The 23,297-nt window shown below is 54.0% G+C and overlaps 1 protein-coding gene across 4 annotated transcripts in view; it reads left to right on the top strand.

Annotated features, from left to right (window-relative positions):
* Positions 1-23,297, top strand: part of sez6b (seizure related 6 homolog b) — a 1,259,716-nt gene that overhangs the window by 519,148 nt on the left and 717,271 nt on the right. The window lies entirely within an intron of this gene.

The raw sequence follows: 23,297 nt of genomic DNA, 5'->3' as shown, positions 1-23,297 counted from the left end.
TCCTGGACCCTGGCACCAGGGAGGCAACATACCATCCTGGAGTCTCTTTCACGTCCACAGAAGCGCCTATCTGTGCCCCTGACTATAGAGTCCCCTATTACTATTACTCTTCTGCGCTTTGACCCTCCCTTCTGAACATCAGAGCCAGCAGTGGTGCCACTGCTCTGGCTGCTGCTGTTTTCCCCTGATAGGCTATCCCCCCCGACAGTATCCAAAGGGGTATATCTGTTCGAGAGGGGGACAACCACAGGGGATTCCTGCACTGACTGCCTGCCCTTTCTGGTGGTCACCCATTTCTCTGCCTGCACCTTGGGTGTGACCACATTTACATAACTGCGATCTATGACGCTTTCCGCCACCTGCATGCTCCTAAGTGCATCCAATTGCTGCTCCAACCGAACCATGCGGTCTGTGAGGAGCTGCAGTTGGGTGCACTTTCTGCAGATGAAGCCATCCGGGACGCTGGAAGCCTCCCGGACCTGCCACATCTCACAGTCAGAGCACAGCACCCCTCTAACTGACATTGCGTCAATTAATTAAAATTAAAATTTGTCTTTTTTCTTTTTTAAATACTTTTTTTTTAAATTGCAAAGTTACTGTCAACTATCTGTTTCCTAGCACTAGATTTCTAATAGAAATGCAATAGCTAACTATAATACTCTCCGATCTCTGGCTTAGATATCCTCTAAATTATAATTAAGTTATTATGTTTAATTAGTTCCCAAATACTCAAATTTTTTTTTTAAATTTAGGTTAGAATCCCAACCAGCCACTCAGGTCACAGCTTTTCTGTGATGTCACTTCAGTTTCCCCCCGACACACAATCCCGCGTAGCCTGGATAAAAAATCGGCAAGGGATTCTCCAGGGGTCCTCTCAGCGGTATTAAACCGGTAACGCTGGACTATCGTGGACGGGGTTGGGTTAAAGTGTTGCCCCACTATATTCACAAGTTCGTCAAACGTTTTGGTGTCCGGCGCAGCTGGGTACGTAAGGCTCCTAATCACCCCAAACGTATGCGGCCCGCAGGCGGTGAGCAATATGACCCCCTGGCGCTCGTTTTCAGTGATATTGTTTGCCCGGAAATAGTAACGCATCCGTTGTGTGTACTGGTTCCAGCTTTCCAGCGCAGCATCAAAAACAACCAAACGTCCGTACAGAGGCATGGGAGAATAGAAAACAACTTCCAACCTGTATCCAACAAAATCCAGGGAGGTGGCTTCAGCAGTGTAGACAGCTATTCACTTTTACCTTCGTCGCCAGTTTTGTAAGGGCCACGAAGAATCCAGCACGAGTTTTAAGGATACAAAGTAATAATGTTTATTTACTATAACAATATATACATAACAGTAGCAGTAACTTCCCTTGCTACCTTCTCCTTCCTGCTGGTTCCTGAACTGGCCAGCTTATTTATACTAGGAGTTTCTCCGCCCCCCTCATTGGGGAAGTTCATACTCCCATAGGATTGTGGGATAGTCATTAGTCCCCAGCCAATCGTAAGTAGGCAGGTTATAACAACTCCCAAGTCCCTTTGCACTTCAGCATTATGAATTTTGTCACCGTTTAGAAAATAGTCCATGCCTCTATTCTTTTTTCCAAAGTGCAAGACCTCGCACTTGCCCACGTTGAATTTCATCAGCCATTTCTTGGACCACTCTCCGAAACTGTCTAAATCTTTCTGCAGCCTCCCCACCTCCTCCATACTACCTGCCCCTCCACCTATCTTTGTATCATCGGCAAACTTAGCCAGAATGCCCCCAGACCCGTCATCTAGATCGTTAATATATAAAGAGAACAGCTGTGGCCCCAACACTGAACCCTGCGGGACACCACTCGTCACCGGTTGCCATTCCGAAAAAGAACCTTTTATCCCAACTCTCTGCCTTCTGCCTGACAGCCAATCGTCAATCCATGTTAGTACCTTGCCTCGAATACCATGGGCCCTTTTTTTACTCAGCAGTCTCCCGTGAGGCACCTTATCAAAGGCCTTTTGGAAGTCAAGATAGATAACATCCATTTGCTCTCCTTGGTCTAACCTATTTGTTATCTCTTCAAAGAACTCTAACAGGTTTTTCAGGCATGACCTCCCCTTACTAAATCCATGCCGACTTGTCCTAATCCGACCCTGCACTTCCAAGAATTTAGAAATCTCATCCTTAACAATGGATTCTAGAATCTTGCCAACAACCGAGGTTAGGCTAATTGGCCTATAATTTTCCATCTTTTTCCTTGTTCCCTTCTTGAACAGGGGGGTTACAACAGCGATTTTCCAATCCTCTGGGACTTTCCCTGACTCCAGTGACTTTTGAAAGATCATAACTAACGCCTCCACTATTTCTTCAGCTAACTCCTTTAGAACTCTAGGATGTAGCCCATCTGGGCCTGGAGATTTATCAATTTTTAGACCTCTTAGTTTCTCTAGCACGTTCTCCTTTGTGATGGCTACCATATTCAACTCTGCCCCCTGACTCTCCGGAATTGTTGGGTTATTACTCATGTCTTCTACTGTGAAGACTGACGCAAAGTACTTATTTAGTTCCTCAGCTATTTCCTTGTCTCCCATCACTAGATGACCAGCGTCATTTTGGAGCGGCCCAATGTCAACTTTTGCCTCCCGTTTGTTTTTAATGTATTTAAAGAAACTTTTACTATCATTCCTAATGTTACTGGCTAGCCTACCTTCATATTTGATCCTCTCTTTCCTTATTTCTCTCTTTGTTATCCTCTGTTTGTTTTTGTAGCCTTCCCAATCTTCTGACTTCCCACTACTTTTTGCCACATTATAGGCTTTCTCTTTTGCTTTGATGCATTCCCTAACTTCCTTTGTCAGCCATGGCTGCCTAATCCCCCCTCTGATAACCTTTCTTTTCTTTGGGATGAACCTCTGTACTGTGTCCTCAATTACTCCCAGAAACTCCTGCCATTGCTGTTCTACTGTCTTTCCCACTAGGCTCTGCTCCCAGTCGATTTTCGTCAGTTCCTCCCTCATGCCCCTGTAGTTACCTTTATTTAACTGTAACACCTTTACATCTGATTCTACCTTCTTTCTTTCAAATTGGAGATTGAATTCTACCATATTATGATCGCTGCCTCCTAAGTGCTCCCTTACTTTAAGATCTTTAATCAAGTCTGGCTCATTACATAACACTAAGTCCAGAATGGCCTGTTCCCTCGTGGGCTCCATCACAAGCTGTTCCAAAAAGCCCTCCTGTAAACAGTCAATGAATTCCATTTCCTTGGGTCCACTGGCAGCATTATTTACCCAGTCCACCTGCATATTGAAGTCCCCCATGATCACTGTGACCTTGCCTTTCTGACATGCACTTTCTATTTTGTGGTGCATTTTGTGCCCCCGGTCCTGACCACTGTTAGGAGGCCTGTACATAACTCCCATTATGGTTTTTTTGCCTTTGTGGTTCCTCGACTCTACCCACACAGACTCCACATCATCTGACCCTATGTCGTTTAGTGCTATTGATTTAATTTCATTCCTAATTAACACCGCAACCCCACCCCCTCTGCCCACCTCTCTGTCTTTTCGATAGGTTGTGAATCCCTGGATGTTTAACTGCCAGTCCTGAACCCCCTGCAACCATGTCTCTGTGATGCCTACCACATCATACCTGCCAGTCACAATCTGGGCCACAAGCTCATCTACCTTGTTCCGTACACTGCGCCCATTTAAATATAGCACCTTTAATTCTCTATTGACCGTCCCTTTTTGTTTTCTTAGTGTGGTGGACCTTGGTTTACTGAGCCTTTCCATACACTGTGTCATATTTTGTGGGATGGGAACTATCGTAACCTCTCCTGAGTTTTGTCTTTTCGTGCTTTTTTGTATTCCTAAGCAGCTACACTTCCCACTGATTACTTCACCTCTTGGTTCCCTGACTTTCCCTTCCCCCCCAATCTTTAGTTTAAAGTTCTACGATTTTTGATCAGGTGGTTGAAAAATAACAAGAACAGGTGGAGGACGAGGTGGATATTTTTCGCTCAGGAAAATTGGCAGAGTTACAACAGAAAGAAGTAGAAATAAAACGGATGTATCAGAAAGCATATACGGAAGAGGAATCTGAGAGTATACCAGAGTGTTATTACTGTAAAAGTGATGTCTTGATGAGAAATTGGAAACCTGTACATATGCAGGCGGATGAAAAGTGGGCAGAAGTTCATCAAGTAGTATTGCCGGTATGGTATAGAAAGGAGGTGTTGCGGTTGCACATGAGGATCCAGTGGGAGGTCATTTGGGAATAAGGAAAACTCAAGCTAAAATCCAGAAACATTTTTATTGGCCTGTGTCATAACATACACCAGTATATCATGGTGCAGATACACACACACTGATGGACACACAGCAAGACCAAGCAACACATACAATCACCAGTTAGAGCGCACTCACTATAAAGACAGGGGGCATCAGAGTTCCCACTCATTCGGGATGCAGCCTCCTACAAGGACAGAGCTTACAGCACAGATCCTCACCATGTGCTGAGTGCATAGACTGGTTCGGACAGGCATAGGTCTTTAGTTTAATCTAACATCGTGTTAACCCCACAGTGAAAGTATGTTCAACAGTTTCTAACTTAATAAAATAGTGTTGCACTATTTTAAGTGTTGGTGGCCTGTATGTGTTCCACGGATCCAGAGCACCCAAAACATCATGATACCAGGAGTTGAGGGACATTAGAACTTCTTAGACCTACCTGCAAATGATCTGCCTTCCACCAGCATACCGTCATCCTGCAAAATGGACAGCGTCCGCCCGCCGCCGCCGCTCCGTATCACCGGTAACCTAGGGGCCAACTGGAAGATATTCAAACAATGCTTCCAGCTCTGCCTTGAAGCCACAAACCGGGAAGCTGCCTCAGACACCAGGAAGATCGCTCTCTTCCTATCCACGGCTGGGGAACATGCCATCAATTCTCTCACCTTTGCTGATGATGAAGATAAATCAAAATTCAAGACGGTCCTCCTTAAATTTGACAGTCACTGCGACAGCGAGATGAATGAAAGTTTCGAGCGCTATGTATTCCAACAGCGTTTGCAGGGTAAGGATGAACCCTTCCAGTCCTTTCTCACCCACCTCCGCATCCTTGCGCAGTCCTGTAATTACGGGCCCACCTCCGACTCCATGATACACGACCAGATTGTTTTCGGTGTTCAGTCGGACCCCCTCCGCCTGGACACTGGTGCCTCTGACAATCTCATTGCGCGGTCTGACCTCCAAAGCCTTCGTGTCAAACCAGCCATCCTCCCATCAGCCTGCCAGCTATTAGATTATAATGGCAATGCCATTGCTGCCAGCGGCTCGTGTCAATTTGAAGTGACGCACAGGTCACGCAAAGCCATCCTTCTCTTTGAAATCGTGGGCTCCTCGAAAGCCTCCCTGCTTGGCATAGAGGCATGCACGCTGTTGAACCTAGTTCAGCGAGTTCACTCTCTCTCTCCTGCTGACGCATCTGCCTTTCAGGACACTGACTTCAGGGTGCAGCTCGACGTCATTATCAACCAGTACCACAACGTCTTCGAGGGCATGGGCACGCTCCCGTACACCTACAAGATTTTATTAAAACCGAATGCCACGCCTGGGGTGCACGCACCTCGCAGGGTCCCAGCATCCCTTAAGGACCGCCTCATGCAGCAACTGCAGGACCTCCAGAATCAAGGAGTGATTTTCAAAGTCATGGAACCGACCGACTGGGTCAGTTCCATGGTATGTGTAAAAAAGCCTTCCGGCGAATTGAGAATTTGCATTGATCCCAAGGATCTAAATCGTAATATCATGAGGGAGCATTATCCAATTCCCAAGCGCGAAGAACTCACATGTGAGATGGCTCGCGCCAAGCTCTTCACCAAACTCGACACCTCAAAAGGATTCAGGCAAATCCAGCTCGATAAATCCAGCAGGAAACTTTGCACATTTAGTACCCCCTTTGGCAGATATTGTGACAACAGGATGCCGTTCGGGATCATATCTGCATCAGAAGTGTTCCATAGGATTATGGAACAAATGATGGAAGGCATTGAAGGTGTTTGCGTCTATGTCGATGACATAATCATTTGGTCTACCACCCCGCAGGAGCATGTTAGTCACATCTGAAGTGTTGGGTACACTGACACACAGACGAATCAACACGGTTGCGTATGGTACAACGCAGTTTTAGTTCATTGAACTATAAACATAGTAAACTCTGGTACTCAGCACATGGTGAACCTCTGAGTGGCTGGCAATGAGGTCTGTGCCCTGAGTTCTCTCCTGCTTGAGTGCCCAGGAAGTGTCGTGTTCCCTGCTTTGTACTGTGTATGCTCTTGTCTGTGATTGGCTGTCGTGTTGTATGTGTTGATGGGTCCGTTGATCTGTCCATCATTATGTGTGTGTGTATGTGCTGTGATGTTCATATGAATATCATGACATCCCCCTTTTTTTACAGGATTATGTGCCTACGTGGTTATATATAGAGATGTGTACTGAGTGTAGCTAAATGTGTGTGTGTGCAATATTTACAGCATGTACATGGGGTTTAACTATATACAAGGGGCAATGTCGGGTGTGACATAACAACGAGGTTGTACCATGAACAAAGAACGGGGAAACGTTGAACGATAAAGCGAATTCCTGTAACGAGAAGAACATAAACATATTAACAAAGTGGTTGCATGAGTTCAATGTATAAATAGTCTCATAAGTCCAGTCTAGTAGGTGGGCGACAAATTTGGGTTGACCGCCTCAAGGGTGGGTCTGGAACCACCGACTGAGGAACGGGCCTGGCCACGGGTGACGACGGAAGGGGCATGGTAGCATGCAGCTCCACGAAGTCGAAATAAGGAACAACAGGAGGGCATGGTGTCGGTGTAAGGTCTCGTAGCGAGCGTGGAAGCAGGCGAAGAGCCCGGCGATTGCGCCTACGAACGGATCCATCAGGCATGCGAACCAGGAACGAGCGGGGAGCCACGCGTTGGAGAACCTCGGCAGGTGCTGACCAGCCACCTTCTGGTAGGTGGATGCGGACTTTGTCTCCAGGGGCCAGGGCGGGAAGATCAGTTGCCCGTGTATCATATGATCTCTTCTGGTGACCGCGCTGCAGTTGCATCCTGTGCAGTACCGGAGCATGGTCAATCGTGGGCGCCAGGATGGATGGCACAGTAGTCCTGAGGGCGCGACCCATCAGCAGCTGGGCTGGTGAGAGACCAGTGGCTAGTGGGGCCGAGCGATAGGCCAGCAGGGCGAGGCAGAAATCCAATCCGGCAGCAGCAGCCTTACAGAGGAGCCGCTTGACAATGTGAATGCCCTTCTCCGCCTTTCCGTTGGACTGGGGGTGCAGAGGGCTAGAGGTCACGTGTGTGAAGCCATATGAGGCAGCAAACGACGACCATTCCTGGCTGGCGAAACAGGGCCCATTGTCCGACATGACCATCATCGGAATGCTGTGGCGAGCAAAGGTGTCTTTGCAGGCCCTTATGACAGCGGACGGCGTCAAATCGTGGAGGCGTATGACCTGGGTAGTTGGAGAAGTAGTCAACGACGATGACATAGTCCCTGCCGAGCGCATGAAAGAGGTCTACACCCACTTTCGCCCATGGGGACGTCACCAGCTCATGGGGCAGAAGCGTTTCAGGAGGTTGCGCCGGCTGAAACCTTTGGCAGGTTGGGCAGTTGAGCACCACATTGGCAATATCGTCACTGATGCCCGGCCAGTATACCGCCTCTCGGGCCCTCCTTCTGCACTTCTCGACCCCCAGGTGGCCTTCGTGTAGTTGTTCGAGAACCAGCTTGTGCATACTGTGCGAAATCACAATCCGGTCCAGCTTCAGAAGGACACCATCAATGACGGCCAAGTCGTCTCGGACATTGTAGAACTGCGGGCACTGCCCTTTGAGCCACCCTCCCGTCATGTGGCGCATCACACGTTGTAGAAGGGGGTCGGCCACAGTCTCTCTGCGAATGCGGGCCAGACTGGAGTCGTCAGCTGGCAGATTTGCCGATGTGAAGGCCACCTGCGCCTCGACCTGACATACGAACCCCTCCGAGTCTGGCGGCGTGCTCACTGCTCTCGATAGGGCATCCGCAATGATAAGGTCCTTCCCTGGGGTGTAGACCAGTTGGAAGTCATACCTCCTGAGTTTAAGTAGGATGCGCTGGAGGCGAGGGGTCATCTTGTTCAGGTCCTTGTTTATGATGCTGACCAGGGGGCGGTGGTCAGTTTCAACAGTGAACCGGGGAAGACCATACACATAATCATGGAACTTGTCTAAACCGGTTAGCAAGCCCAGGCACTCTTTTTCGATCTGCGCGCAGCGCTGCTCTGTGGGGGTCATGGCCCGCGAGGCATAGGCACCGGGGCCCATGACGCAGTGTCATCCCGCTGCAGGAGCACTGCCCCAATGCCGGACTGGCTGGCATCAGTCGAGATTTTAGTGGCACGAGACGTGTCGAAGAACGCCAATACCGGTGCAGTGGTGAGCTTGAGTTTGAGCTCCTCCCATTCCTGCTGGTGTGTGTGCAGCCACTGGAACTCCGTGGACTTTTTGACGAGGTGGCGCAGAGCTGTCACGTGGGAGGCAAGGTTAGGAATGAACTTCCCCAGGAAGTTGACCATGCCTAGGAAGCGTAGTACTGCTTTCTTGTCTGCCGGCTGCGGCATGGCTGTGATGGCACTCACCTTGTCTGCATCCGGACGGACCCCTGACCGGGAAATGTGGTCCCCCAGGAACTTCAGCCCGGTTTGGCCGAAAGAACACTTGGCTCGGTTGAGGCGCAGGCCGTTTTCACGTATGCGTGCAAAGACGTGTTGGAGACGATAGATGTGCTCCTGTGGTGTGGTGGACCAGATGATGACGTCATCCACGTAGACGCGCACCCCTTCGATGCCTTCCATCATCTGCTCCATGATCCTATGAAAGACCTTGGATGCCGAGATGATGCCAAATGGCATTCGGTTGTAGCAGAACCTGCCGAAAGGGGTGTTGAAAGTGCACAGCTTTCGGCTGGACGGATCTAGTTGGATCTGCCAAAAGCCTTTAGAGGCATCCAGTTTGGTAAATATTTTCGCCTGAGTCATTTCACTCGTGATCTCTTCCCATTTGTGTATGGGGTAATGTTCCCTCACAATATTATTATTGAGGTCTTTTGGGTCAATACAGATCCAGAGCTCGCCGGAGGGCTTCTTGACACACACCATGGAGCTGACCCACGGCGTGGGCTCCGTGACCCTGGATAGGACCCCTGGGTCCTGGAGATCCTGCAGCTGCTGCTTGAGGCGGTCTTTGAGTGGCACAGGGACCCTGCGAGGTGCGTGAATGACCGGGGTGGTGTCTGGTTTGAGCCGAATTCTATCGGTGTATGGCAGTGTTCCCACGCCCTCGAATGCCTCCTGGTTGTGGGCGAGGAGCGATTGGAGCTGTGCGTAAAACTCTGTATCCGGGAAGTCAGACATTCCGTCTGGAGAGAGTGGACTTGTTGCACGAGGTGGAGAGCCTTGCATGACTGTGCGCCTAGCAGGGAATCTTTCGATGAGCCGACTATCTCGAATGAGAGTGTGGCAGTGTGTATTTTGTGTGTCACCTGGAACTGGCAGGATCCCATAGCCAGGATAACGTTCCCATTGTAGTCGACCATCCTGCACCGGGACGGCCGAATTGGTGGTCTGACCTTCATGGCGTAGAAGGCTGACCATGCTATGAGGTTGGCGGAGGCGCCAGTGTCCAGGCGGAAAGTTATCGGCGATCGGTTGACCGTCAGGGTGGCACACCATTCATCACCCAGATTGATCGTGTTAACTCGGTTCCCATCAATGACCGCAACACGGAAGGCGTCTCGGTCATCTGTGTCACCGGTCTGGATGTCGTCTGGGCAAGATTCGTAATGGGGAGGCTGAATGGTCCGCATGTCCCTGCGAGGTTGTCGGAGTTGTGGAAGATTGACAGGTTGAGCTGCTCGACAGTAAGCAGCGTAGTGGCCCACCTTGCCACAGCGTAGGCATTGTCGGGTTCTTGCGGGACATTGCCGCTTTAAATGTGCAGCTCCACAGTTGCCGCACGTCGTGACGTCAAGACGTTCGTTGCGCCACTGCGCATGCGTAGTTCGATCTTGCGTCGGGCGCGCCTGCGCATCACGTCCCTCAGTGTTGCCATAGGTATTGGCGCGCACAAGCGCGGGAGGCCCCGAAAAGCGCGCGAAATGGCCGACATCGTCCGGGCTGCGGGCCGGGAGGAACTCGATCGCCTGGACCCGTACAGCCTTGTGGGGCACCTGGCTCGCCGATCCGGCCACGTAGGACCCCCGCCGTGCCGATTTGGTCGCCGAAATTGTGCATAGCGGCTAGTCGCGTTTTCGTGCAGGACACAGGCTTCGATTGCGGAGGCTAAGGTGAGGCCTTTTATTTTTAAAAGCTGCTGGCGTAAGGTGCCCGAGGCGACCCCAAAAACGATCTGGTCACGAATCATGGAGTCTGAGGTGGTGTCGTCACCACAGGACTGCGCGAGGATGCGGAGATGGGTGAGGAATGACTGAAAGAGCTCATCCTTACCTTGCAGGCGCTGCTGGAAGACGTATCTCTCGAAGCTTTCGTTGACCTCGACGTTGAAGTTTTGGTCGAGCTTGAGAAGGACCGTCTCATATTTGGATTTGTCCTCGCCTTCCGCGAACACCAGGGAGTTGTAGATATGGATGGAGTGCTGCCCTGCAGTGGTGAGGAGGATGGCAATCTTTCTGGTGTCCGAGGCGCTCCCTCTTTAGTTGGCTTCCAGAAAGAGCTGGAAGCGCTGCTTGAATAGCTTCCAATTTACGCCGAGGTTCCCAGCGACTTGCAGCGGCTGCGGTGTGTTGACGGTGTCCATGGCGCAGGATGGCAGATTTGTGGGTAGGTGTCAATTCACTTCTGGTACCATGAAGTGTTGGGTACTCTGACACACAGACGAACCAACACGGTTGCGTATGGTACAACGCAGTTTTATTTCATTGAAATATAAACATAATAAACTCTGGTGCTCAGCACATGGTGAACCTCTGAGTGGCTGGCAATGAGGTCTGTGCCCTGAGTTCTCTCCTGCTCGAGTGCCCAGGAAGTGTCGTGTTCCCTGCTTTGTACTGTGTATGCTCTTGTCTGTGATTGGCTGTCGTGTTGTGTGTGTTGATTGGTCCGTTGATTTGTCCATCATTATGTGTGTGTGTATGTGCTGTGATGTTCACATGAATATCATGACAGCCTCCAGCACGTATTCAGACGTACACATGAACATGGCCTCCGCCTCAACAGGGCCAAATGCTCTTTTGGTCAGACGGAACTCAAGTTCCTCAGGGACCACATCTCCCAATTGGGTGTGCAGCCGGATGCGGACAAGGTAGCTGCCATCACAGCTATGAAAACACCAGAGGACAAGAAGGCGGTCCTCCGATTTCTGGGCATGGTCAATTTTTTAGGGAAATTTATCCCTAACCTCGCCTCTCATACAACGGCTCTCAGGAACCTGGTCAAGAAGACGACAGACTTCCAATGGCTCCCTGCCCATGAGCGCGAATGGAGAGAACTCAAAACAAAACTGACCACTGCCCCGGTCTTAGCCTTCTTTGATACAGCAAAGGAGACCAAAATTTCGACCGATGCCAGTCAATCCGGCATTGGGGCAGTGCTCCTTCAATGTGATGAGGCCTCATCATGGGCCCCCGTTGCATATGCGTCACGTGCGATGACCCCCACGGAGCAGCGCTACGCGCAGATAGAAAAGGAGTGCCTGGGCCTTCTGACCGGCGTGGTTAAGTTTCACGATTATGTCTACGGACTTCCTCAATTCATCATCGAGACCGACCATCGCCCGCTGCTCAATATAATACAGAAAGACTTGAATGGTATGACGCCTCGCCTCCAGCGTATTCTTCTCAAGCTCCGGCGATATGACTGCCAGCTGGTATACACCCCAGGCAAAGACCTCATCATTGCTGACGCTCTCTCCAGCGCAGTCAACACTCCATGTGACCCAGCGGGATTTGTCTGCCAGGTTGACACCCATGTGGCATTCACGGCCTCCAATCTACCTGCCACGGATGAACGCCTCGTCCAAATTCGCCGCGAGACGGCGGCTGACCCCTTGCTACAGCGTGCCATGCGCCACCTTACGGACGGGTGGCTCAAGGGCCAATGCCCTCACTTCTATAATGTCAGAGATGATCTGGCGGTAGTAGATGGGGTTCTTCTAAAACTAGACCGCATTGTCATCCCGCATAGCATGCGCCAACTTGTCCTGGAACAACTACACGAGGGCCACCTTGGCGAGTAAAAGTGCCGCCGACGGGCCCGAGAGGCAGTGTACTGGCCCGGCATTAGTGAGGACATAGTCAACACAGTGCTCAACTGCCCCACTTGTCAGCGTTTCCAGCCGGCCCAACCATGTGAGACCCTGCAGCCCCATGAGTTGGTCATGTCACCATGGACCAAGGTGGGCATCGACCTGTTCCACGCGCTGGGTAGAGACTATGTCCTGATCGTGGACTACTTTTCGAATTACCCGGAGGTGACATGGTTGCACGACATCACCTCGTCTGCAGTCATTCGTGCATGTAAAGAAACCTTTGCTCGACACGGCATCCCGCTCACGGTTATGTCGGACAATGGCCCCTGCTTCGCCAGCCAGGAATGGTACAACTTTGCCAGGCAGTACAATTTTGCCCATGTGACATCCAGTCCCCTGTACCCCCAATCCAACGGCAAAGCGGAGAAGGGAGTACATATAGCCAAACGGCTCCTATGCAAGGCTGCCGATGCTGGGTCCGATTTCTACCTTGCCTTGCTGGCCTATCGCTCCGCCCCACTGTCCACTGGCCTGTCGCCCGCCCAGTTACTTATGGGTCGTACCCTGAGGATGACGGTGCCGTCCATTCATGTCCCAGACCTCAACCACGTTCCGGTCCTTCGCCGGATGCAGATGTCTCGTGCACAGCACAAGGCGGCTCATGACTCCCGTGCAGCTGATCTCCCTGCTCTGGCTCCAGATGACAATGTCCGCGTCCATCTTCCGGATGGGGGCTGGTCTGCAGCCGCTGTTGTCCTTCGGCGGGTGGCCCTCCGCTCGTTCCTGATTCGTCTACCGGATGGATCTATTCTGCGCCGCAATCGACGCGCCCTTTGTCTCGTTCCACGCTCACCACATGATCATCCGCTGTCGCCTCGCCCTCCTGCTGACCCTGCCACGGACGATGCAGAGCTCCCTGTCACTCGGCATCCCCCTGGCTCTGACGCAGTCCAGCCCGCTCTTGCACCGGTGGCTCTCGACTCACCCTTGAGGCGGTCAACCAGAATTCGTCACCCACCTCAGAGACTTAATTTATGAACTTTGCGGACTTATAGACTCTCTGAATTGTTTCGTTGCTTTGTTTGATCGTTTCCCTGGTTTGTATATAGAGTTGATCTCGTTATTCTTGGTGCATACTGCTTCTCTGCACCAGGCACCTTACCATGTAAATAACTTAGTTCTCATGTATGTAGTCCTGTAAATATGTCTTCGCACCCCACACGTAGTTAGGAACATTCTCACCATACATTATTTATTGCCACACACATACATTCTTTTATAAAAGGGGGGATGTCATAATATACACCAGTATTTCCTGGTGCAGATACACACACACTGATGAACACACAGCAAGACCAATCAACACACACAACACCGCAGCCAATCACCAGTTAGAGCACACTCACTATAAAGACATGGGGCATCAGAGTTCCCGCTCATTCAGATGCAGCCTCCTACAAGGACAGAGCTTACAGCTTACAGCACAGATACTCACCATGTGCTGAGTGCATAGACTGGTTCGGACAGGCATAGGTCTTTAGTTTAATCTAACATCATGTTAACCCACAGTGCAAGTATGTTCAACAGTTTCTAACTTAGTAAAATAGTGTTGCACTATTTTAAGTGTTGGTGGCCTGTATCATAGAATTTACAGTGCAGAAGGAGGCCATTCGGCCCATCGAGTCTGCACTGGCTCTTGGAGAAGAGCACCCTACCCAAGGTCAACACTTCGACACCCTATCCCCATAACCCAGCAAACTCACCCAACACTAAGGGCGGGCAATTTTGGACATTAAGGGCAATTTATCATGGCCAATCCACCTAACCTGCACATCTTTGGACTGTGGGAGGAAACCGGAGCACCCGGAGGAAACCCACGCACACACGGGGAGGACGTGCAGACTCCGCACAGACAGTGACCCAAGCCGGAATCGAACCTGGGACCCTGGAGCTGTGAAGCAATTGTGCTATCCACTATGCTACCGTGCTGCCCATGCTGTATGTGTTCCACGGATCCAGAGCACCCAACACATCAGCCTGGACTACATACAGATGTAGTTAAATTTTGTCAATCATGTCACACATGTCAAGTGATAGGGAAACCTCAAGCAGTAATAAAACCAGCGCCCTTAATACCCATTCCAGCATTTGAGGAACCTTTTACGAGGGTCCTAATCGATTGTGTTGGACCGCTTCCTATAACAAAAAGTGGGAATCAATATCTTTTGACTATAATGGATGTGTCTACTAGGTTTCCAGAGGCCATTCCAGTATGTAATATTACAGCTAAAAGGATTGTGGAGGAGTTACTTAAATTCTTTACTAGTTATGGACTACCCACAGAAATTCAATCGGATCAAATATTGAATTTTACTTCAAAGTTATTCAAAGAAGTTATGGATAGCTGAGGAATAAAACAATTTAAATCAACTGCGTACCATCCAGAATTGCAGGGAGCGTTAGAAAGGTGGCATCAGACATTAAAGACAATGTTGAGGGCGTATTGTCAAGATTATCCAGAGGATTGGGATAAAGGAATTCCATTTGTATTGTTTGCAATTAGGGGTGCACCTAATGAGTCAACCAAATTTAGTCCTTTTGAACTAATTTTTGGTCATGAGGTAAGAGGACCACTTAAATTGATTAAGGAAAAATTGGTGGGTGGGGAATCGGAAATTACACCATTGGATTACGTGTCAAATTTTAGGGAATTATTAAATAGAGCAGGTGAATTGGCTAGACAACATTTGAAAGTTGCACAAAATGTGATGAAACGGGTAGTGGACAAGAAATCCAAAGTTCGTAATTTTGCCAGTGGGGATAAAGTTTTAGTGTTGTTACCAGTGGCAGGGGAGCCTTTAAAAGCTAGGTTTTGTGGACCGTATCAGATTGAAAGGAAATTAAGTGAGGTGAATTATGTGGTAAAAACACCAGATAGAAGGAAGACTCACCGAGTGTGTCATTTGAATATGCTTAAAAGGTACTTTGAAAGGGAAGGAGAGAAAAAGGAGGAGGTTTTAATGATTCTAACTCAGAGTGACGAACCAAATCCAGACGACTGTGAATTTGACATACCTCAAATTAAATTGGAAAATGAGGATGTTCTTAAAAATTGGGATGAATTGTTAAGTTACCTTCCAGAGGAAAAACAAACTGACCTGAAAGAGTTATTGATATCACATGGGCAAGTTTGTAGAGATAAATTGGGAAGTACTAAAATGGCTATACATGATGTAGATGTGTGAAGTGCTGTTCCTATCAAACAACATCCATATAGACTTAATCCTTTAAAATTGGCACAGGTTAACAGAGAGATTGAGAGTATGCTGAAGAATGGCATATTATTGAAGTGGGTTGCAGGCAATGGAGCTCACCCATAGTGATGGTACCTAAACCAGACGGTACCCAATGGTTGTGTGTAGATTATCGAAAGGTGAATGCAGTTACAAGAACAAACTCTTATCCTATCCTGCGTTTGAAGGATTGCATTGAGAAATTGGGACAATCTGCTTTCATTTACAACTTCCAGACATGGAAAGAACATTTAAAACATCGTATGGAGTTCTTCGATCGACTTCAGACAGCGGGTTTGGTGATGAACCTAGCTGAAAGTGAATTTGGAGAAGCCCGAATCACTTTCCTTGCGGAGTTTCCGATACCTTCAAGACGAAGGCAAATAATGTGATTTCTTAGCATGAGTGGATTTGATCAAACAGTTGTGCAAAGGTTTTGTGGCGTGATTAATCCACTGATGGAATTGCTGAAGAAACATTAAAAAATTCAATGGACAGCGAGCGGACTTTCAACAGGCATTTGACTGCCTGAAAGCTGTGATCACCAATGCTCCTGTATTGGAGAATTGCAAGGGACTCTGTGCTCAGATTGAACTCATGGGCGAAATTCTCCGGAAACGGCGCGATGTCCGCCGACTGGCGCCCAAAATGGCGCAAATCAGTCGGGCATCGCGCCGCCCCAAAGGTGCGGAATGCTCCGCATCTTTGGGGGCCGAGCCCCAACCTTAAGGGGCTAGGTCGGCAACGGAAGAATTTCCGTCCCGCCAGCTGGCGGAAAAGGCCTTTGGTGCCCCGCCAGCTGGCGCGGAAATGACATCTCCGGGCGGCGCATGCGCGGGAGCGTCAGCGGCCGCTGACGGCATTCCCGCGCATGCGCAGTGGAGGGAGTCTCTTCTGCCTCCACCATGGTGGAGACCGTGGCGGAGGCGGAAGGGAAAGAGTGCCCCCATGGCACAGGCCTGCCCGCGGATCGGTGGGCCCCGATCGCGGGCCAGGCCACCGTGGGGGCACCCCCGGGGGCCAGATCACCCCGCGCCACCCCCAGGACCCCGGAGCCCGCCCGCGCCGCCTTGTCCCGCCGGTAAGGTAGGTGATTTAATCTACGCCGGCGGGACAGGCATTTTAGCGGCGGGACTTCGGCCCATCTGGGCCGGAGAATCGCGCGGGGGGGCCGCCAACCGGCGCGGCACGATTCCCGCCCCCGCCGAATCTCCGGTGCCGGAGACTTCGGCAACCGGCGGGGGCGGGATTCACGCCAGCCCCCGGCGATTCTCCGACCCGGCGGGGGGTCGGAGAATCTCGCCTAAAGTATCTGGGGCGTCATTCTCCGACCCCCCAGAGGGTCGGAGAATGGCCGTTGGCCGCCGTGAATCCCGCCCCCGCCGGTTGCCAAAGTCTTCGAAGGGAGAAAAGTCGGCGGGGCGTTAATGTCGCCGCTGCCGTTGGAGAATGTCACGGGTCTGCGCAAGGCAGCCGATTTTCGGTCTGCCGATATTCTCCCTTCCGGATGGGCCGAAGTCCCGTCGACGTGATGACCGTTCACGTCGACGTAAAGTAAACGACCAGCGTGGAGGTGAGTGACGGCCTGGGGGGTTGGCTCTGGGCAGGCAATGGCGTGGCCGCAGTCTAAATGCGTGAGGAGAGGTGTGTCTCGGGTTGTGTGTGTGTGTGTGCGCCGGGGGGGGGGGTGTGGTTAGAGTAGGCTGGGCTCCGGGGGAGTGCCGGGAGGGGGGTCCGTGCCGGGGAGGGGGATGGGGGGGGGTCCGTGCCGGGGAGGGGGATGGGGGGGTCCGTGCCGGGGAGGGGGATGGGGGGGTCCGTGCCGGGGAGGGGGATGGGGGGATTCCGTGCCGGGGAGGGGGATGGGGGGTCCGTGCCGGGGTGGAGGTTGGGGGGGGGTCCGTGCCGGGGTGGAGCTTGGGGGGGGGCCCGTGCCGGGGTGGAGGTTGGGGGGGGGTCCGTGCCGGGGTGTAGCTTGGAGGGGGGTCCGTGCCGGGGTGGAGGTTGGGGGGGGGGGGTCCATGCCGGGGTGGAGCTTGGGGGGGGTCCGTGCCGGGGTGGAGGTTGGGGGGGGTCCGTGCCGGGGAGGGAGATGGGGGGTCCGTGCCGGGGTGGAGGTTGGGGGGGTCCGTGCCGGGGAGGGGGATGGGGGGTCCGTGCCGGGGTGGAGGTTGGGGGGGGTCCGTGCCGGGATGGAGGTTGGGGGGGGGGGGTCCGTGCCGGGGTGGAGGTTGGGGGGGGCGGGTCCGTGCCGGGGTGGAGGTTGGGGGGTGTCCGTGCCGGGGTGGAGCTTGGGGGGGGGGGGTCCGTGCCGGGGTGGAGGTTGGGGGGGGTCCATGCCGGGGTGGAGCTTGGGGGGGGGGGTCCGTGCCGGGGTGGAGGTTGGGGGGGTCCGTGCCGGGGAGGGGGATGGGGGGTCCGTGCCGGCGTGGAGGTTGGGGGGGTCCGTGCCGGGGAGGGGGATGGGGGGTCCGTGCCGGGGTGGAGGTTGGGGGGGGGTCCGTGCCGGGGTGGAGGTTGGGGGGGCGGGTCCGTGCCCGGGTGGAGGTTGGGGGGTGTCCGTGCCGGGGTGGAGGTTGGGGGGGGGGGGGGGCCGTGCCGGGGAGGGGGATGCGAGGGCAAGTGAGTTGGTCCACCTGGCCAGGTGCCAGCCTCCAACAGTTGGACTCATGCGGTCCATGCCACCTGGCTGGGAGGAGGAGGGGATATGGGCAATGATGACATGTCGTCGTTCCCCTCCCCCCCACCAGGCCGTCATGTTTTCCGATCATTAAGCGATGTTGGCCGCCGTGGCGGCAGCCGCTCATGTCTATGTTGCCCTGGATGAGGAGGAGGAGGAGGAGCGTGCCAGAGAGGCGGCGCAGGCTGCCGCAGAGGGACAGGCGGCAGCCGCCCAGGATGGAGGGAGACCTGACCGACAGGACGAGGAAGGGGAGGAGGGCGTCGCGGCCCCACGGCAACGGAGGCACCCGAGGGCGTCCCGTGTGTACCGGCCCCGGCAGTCATACCAGGACCTCACGGACCGGGAATGCAGGAGGAGACTCCGGATGAGGCGGGAAACCGTGGCACACATCTGCCACCTGCTGGCACACCTGTCACCGCGTGGCACTGGCGGGGGACACCCTCTCCCCGTGTCCGTCAAGGTTACGGTGGCCCTGAACTTTTATGCAACGGGGTCATTCCAGGCACCGAGTGGGGACCTGTCCGGCATATCGCAGACATCGGTGCATCCGGGCAGTGACAGATGCCCTATATGCCATGGCGCACCGCTACATCCGCTTCCCCGTGGACCGGGCCAGCCAAGATGCCCGGGCCGTGGGCTTCTCTGCCGTGGCCGGGTTCCCCATGGTCCAGGGCGCGATCGATGGGATGCACGTCGCCGTGCGGCCACCTGCAGATAACAGTGCCGTGTTCACCAATATGAAGGGGACCTATTTGATGAACATACAGGTGGTCTGCGACCACCGCATGACGATCCTGCACGTCTGCGCCCGTTACCCAGGCAGTGTACACGACTCATACGTGTTGTCGCGGTCATCCATCCGCGGCATGTACGAGGGACGCCATCCCCGGCTGAGGGGCTGGTTGCTGGGCGACAGGGGCTACACATTGCGATCGTGGCTGATGACGCCTATACGGAGGCCACGCAATGAGGCGGAGAACCGCTACAATGATGCCCATGTAGCGACAAGGGGAGTGATAGAGAGGTGCTTTGGCGTGCTGAAGATGCGTTTCAGGTGCCTGGACCTCTCTGGGGGCGCCCTCCAGTATCGGTCAGATAGGGTCGGCCGCATCATTGTGGTGTGCTGCGTCCTGCACAACATAGCCCAGCAGAGGGGCGATGTGCCACAGGCAGAGGAGGGCGGAGTGGAGGAGCAGCAGGAAGAGGCGCAGTCCTCCCCAGATGAGGGGGATGGGGGTAATGGTCAGGGCAGACGGGGTAGACACAGGCGGGTGGCTGTCCACCGTTACCGGCTGGCCCAGCGGGCATGGGACAGACTGATAGCCGCCCGCTTCACTGACTAGATGGGCGTGGGAATCGGGTAGTATGGCCACAGACCGCACACCATGGCAACAGCCGACCACCCACACCCCCCACCCATCCACCCACCCAGCACCCTCACCCCCCTCCCCAACCCCACCCACCCCACCCGCATGCACCCCACCCCCCCCCCCCATTGCCGATCCACCTGCGGCACAACGGGCCGGGCTCACACAGTTGCGGGTGGACGCGTGTCTATTGCAGGCCATGGAGGATGATGACAACCCACCCTGCGGTGAGCTCCTGGCTCTACATCATTGGACTATGTCTGACCCATGGCCACAGTACCACCATCCACCCGGACCATCCCTGCATGCGGCTGTGACACTGCAGCGCACGGTCCCGTCCTCTGCCCGGGGGATGTTGATGGCGGCCCAGGGGGAAGGGGGCAGACTCACCTGGGGCTGAGGTAAGACCACCCCTCACACACACACTTGCGCTCAACGTACATGACACCCCCGCACGCTTTGGACAGAGCACAAAGGCAGCTTCTGTAGGTGTAACATTGACTTTAATAACCAAAGGAGTTCATGCACGTGCCCTAGCCCCTAAAACTCATCTGTGCCCTGCACCCGTGCCAACTTACTCAGTGTCTAATTGTTTGGCCTTACGGGCCCTTTGACTACGTCTACGTGGTTCCCCAGACGGTACAGCAGAACTGGAGGTGGACTCCTGTGATTCCTGCCCTCTGACACTGGATCCCTTTGGCGGCCGTTTCCTGGGGCGTCCTGGCCTAGATGGGCCAGGCTGCGGCCCGGGCGACTGGGATGGCGAGCTGCCAGCCTGTCCTGCCCGTTGCCCACCCGATGCACCTGGGACGGAAGGGGGGGGGAGTCCGAGGTGTCGCGGTGTACCGGGACCTCCCCTACAGGGTGCCCGATGGCCCCCAGGCCTCTACATGGGTGGGGGATGCGAACGGACTGGCCATCCGACGCCCCCCCGACATCTGGCGCTGCCAGTCCTGGAGGCCCGTGCTGGTATCGACAGGGGTCTGCAGGTTTGCAGCCCTGGAGCCCAGGGGGTTGGCAAACCCTGTCTGTGACAGTGCGACGCCAGCTCGCACATGGCCACTGGCGCCGATGCCCTCAGCGATGGCCTGCAGAGACTGGGCCATGGCCTGCTGAGACTGGGCCATGGCCTGCTGAGACTGGGCCATGGCCTGCAGAGACTGGGCTATGGCGTTGAGCGCCTCTGCCATCTGGCTCTGGCACTGGCTCATGGCCTCCTGTGAGAGGGCAGCCATTTCCTGGGCCACAGACGCCGCCTGCACGGAAAGCCCCAGGCCTCGCAAACCGTTCCCCATGTCTGACACCGTCGCACCCATTGCCTCCACCGCGGACGCCACCTGTGCGGTGTCAGCTTGGGTGGCACGCATGACCGGCACCACTCCCAGCTCCTGGACGTGGGTGGACTCCTCCACCTGCGACTGCAGCCGCCGCAAGCCGCCCGTCACCCTCTTCGCTCGTCTCCGGGTCGGTGGTTGCATCGGATCTATGTGTGGGTGTGGTAACTCCAGGAACCCGGGATCCATCCGGGCGGCAGATGTTCGCTTGGGCTGGGCTGCCCTCCGACCCCCCGGCCCCTCTGCTGCTCCTACCTCCACCTGCTGTACCGGGACGGCTGTGTTGTGCGCACCAGTGAGTGTACCAGACGCCTCATCACTAAAGTGCCCAACCGAGGTGAGTGATTCTGCGATGGTGGAGGGTGTTGGTGACAGCAGTGGCGTTGTGTCGTGCTCTTCGTCCCACTCTGAGTCCATGGCACTTTGGGGTGGGGGTTCGTCTCCACCCATCCACTCTGAGTCACTGTCCGGTATTTCGTCTTCCTGGGTAGTGCTGTCCCGGGTAGTGGTGTCCCGGGTAGTGGTGTCTCGGGTAGTGGTGTCTCGGGTAGTGGTGTCCTGGGTAGTGGTGTCCTGGGTAGTGGTGTCCTGGGTAGTGGTGTCCTGACTCGGATGTGACGGGGGCCTGTGGCTGCCCCCCTCGTCGCTGGGTGGTTGCTCCCGCACATGACGGGGTGTCGTCTCCCTGTTGCTCCAGGTCTCTCCGTCTCCCGTGGTGTGCAAGGGGCATCCTGCGGGCGTCGCAGGCTGGAGGGTGCGGGTGTCCCGTGGTGTGCGAGGGGCATCCTGCGGACGTCGCATGCTGGAGGGTCCGGGTCTCTCCGTCTCCCGTGGCCTCCGAGGGGCATCCTGCGGGCGGTCTGCATCTGCGGGGATGGGTGCCTGGACGTTTGGTCCTGCGATACACAATGAAGCATGCATGGTTAGACATCAGGCAGTGATCAGGTGATATGGGGGAGGGGGATATAGGGGAGGGGGGGATATGGGGAGGGGGGATATGGGGGAGGGGGGATATGGGGAGGGGGGATTATGGGGGATATGGGGGAGGGGGATATGGGGAGGGGGGATATGGGGGAGGGGGGATATGGGGGGTATGGGGGAGGGGGGATTATGGGGGATATGGGGATGGGGGGATATGGGGGAGGGGGATATGGGGGAGGGGGGATTATGGGGGATATGGGGATGGGGGGATATGGGGGAGGGGGGATATGGGGAGGGGGGATATGGGGAGGGGGGATATGAGGGAGGAGGGATATGGGGGAGGGGGGTAATGGGATATGGGGGAGGGGGGATATGGGGGAGGGGGGATATGGGGGAGGCTCACCCTGCCTGCTCTGACGAGGTCGTTCACCTTCTTGTGGCACTGGGTGCCTGTCCATGGTGTCAGGGCCGCAGCGGTGTCGGCCTCTGCCACTTCCCTCCACAGATGCCGGCTGTGGCGTGGGACAACACTGCGGCCGTGCCCGGGATACAGGGCATCCCTCCTCTGCTCCACCGCGTCCAGGAGCGCCTCCACATCCCGTGACTCGAACCTCGGGGCTGAGCGGCGGCCAGCCATCCAGTCGGGTGTTGCGGTCGGGTGTTGCGGTCGGGTGGGGGGGAGCAGCGCGGCCTTATGAGCCGTCACGCCGTGCGGCACGTATGACGCTGCACGGTGTGAACCACTGCGCAAGCGCGGATCCCATTACGTCGCTGCTAGCCCATTTCGGGCCGGAGACCTTCGACCCATTTTTCCGACATGACGCAAGTAGGATTTGCGCCGTTTTTTGCGCCGATCGGCGGACTTTCCGCCGATAACGGAGAATTTCGCCCCTGATTCTGAAGAGAAATGCCGAGGAGTAGAGGAATGGATGGATCGTGTAGAGACTTTGTTCCAAGAGACTGTGAATCGAGAAGGACTTTGGTTGGAGGAAGAAGAACAAAGAAAAATGGACTATATTATTATACCTGTTTGCGTGTTTTTTTTTTAATGAAAAGGTATGTTTACTGTGTACATTTCTTAGTGGATGGTGCAAAAGTGAAAAATGAAACCATCTTGAAGTTGATGGGTTTTTTTTTTCTTGGGGGGAGGTGTCATGTGAGAGTGCCTTTAAGAAATGGATGTTTAAGCAATGTACCTTTAAGAAATGTAGTGATGTGAGTTTGGGTGGAGCTGGGCTTTCGATCAGCCATTTTGCAGTTTTTTATTTTCAGTTTGAAGAGAGCTTGGGTGTGTATCTGTGTTTGCAGTGAGCTGGATCTGCTGTGATCTCTGCCATGAAAGACATGAAACTCATAATAGTAAAGCCTTTAACCTGATGTGTTTCTGTTTAAAGGTGTTAAGTCTCTCTTGGATGT

Source organism: Scyliorhinus torazame, chromosome 12 (genome assembly GCF_047496885.1).
Source record: "Scyliorhinus torazame isolate Kashiwa2021f chromosome 12, sScyTor2.1, whole genome shotgun sequence".
Taxonomy (NCBI): domain Eukaryota; kingdom Metazoa; phylum Chordata; class Chondrichthyes; order Carcharhiniformes; family Scyliorhinidae; genus Scyliorhinus; species Scyliorhinus torazame.
Note: the sequence above shows the minus strand (reverse complement) of the source record. Positions and strands in the feature narration are given on the sequence as shown.